Source organism: Papaver somniferum, chromosome 5 (genome assembly GCF_003573695.1).
Source record: "Papaver somniferum cultivar HN1 chromosome 5, ASM357369v1, whole genome shotgun sequence".
Taxonomy (NCBI): Eukaryota; Viridiplantae; Streptophyta; class Magnoliopsida; order Ranunculales; family Papaveraceae; genus Papaver; species Papaver somniferum.
Genome location: NC_039362.1, coordinates 73,524,421 through 73,525,394, shown reverse-complemented (window position 1 = coordinate 73,525,394; position 974 = coordinate 73,524,421). Strand labels below are relative to the sequence as shown.

Here is a 974-nt window from a genome sequence, read left to right as displayed (position 1 = left end):
TTTCTTCAGGAAACCCTAACTTTAACTTCTTTGATTCTTCATCCAAACAACTTCCGAACATCAATTAATCAACAACCCTTTTACACTGCATCCATCACCAACTCAAATTACATCTCAATCCATCAGAAAACCTAAACTTCAAAAATCCTATGTTTGATTTACAGCAGCAACTCCATCCTCTTCATCCCATGCTCAAACAAACACAGCAGCATCAACATCTTCTACTTAATCTGCTTTCGCTCAACAATGAATTCTGTCAAACCCTACCTCAAAAACATCTCTTAAAACTCGCAGATAAAAAACACAGGAGAAGAAGGAAAGAGAAGAAGAAAGAAGAATGAGAAGGAAGAAGAAAAGAGAATGATTTAATCTTCTCGACTTGGTCTTGATAAGGTTGAGAAAAATTGCTAAAGGCACCCGTCCAAATGATAAGGGCATCCAGGCGGTCCAAACCAAAAAGACTACTTTTCCTTTCATATTTATCCAATGATATCTTCTTCGTCCGGTATTCGATTGACACGTTCGAGTAGTTCATTCCACGTAACTTTTCAAGATCTATCCAGCGGTACTAGTTTTCGTAGCTTGATCGCTGTTAGATTAATCTCTATTAACTAGCGTTCAAGTTAAATTAATCGAGTCATTAGCGGCTAAAACGTCTCTTGATCATCTCTTGACTGGTCAAATAGCGTTAACGAGCTTGAGGGTCCTTACATTCTCCCCACCTTATTCATTTTCGTCCTCGAAAATCAAACCATCCTTCTGGTCTTCAAAAACTCCCCACCTTATATTAATAATACTATCTCTCGTTTAAGCGCAAAACAACAAGAAACAAAGAAAAAACCTATAAGCCTTTCTACAACTAAAATTTGTGGATCTAGGTTCAAATATGCCGATTTAAGTTCTTTTAAATAGGGAAGTCTAAGTCTCTCACACTAATCTCTATAATGGAAAACTATAAATTTTAGTCTTTAAGT

General features: G+C 36.4%; 1 long non-coding RNA gene across 1 annotated transcript in view; it reads right to left on the bottom strand.

Moving 5' to 3' along the window:
* The window catches only part of LOC113277523, a 1,941-nt gene extending 1,611 nt beyond the window's left edge, over positions 1 to 330 (bottom strand). Inside the window, exon 1 of the long non-coding RNA XR_003324967.1 lies at positions 132 to 330. This is a non-coding gene — a long non-coding RNA (uncharacterized LOC113277523). The remainder of the gene's footprint in view (positions 1 to 131) is intronic.
* Between the last annotated feature and the right edge of the window lie 644 nt (positions 331 to 974).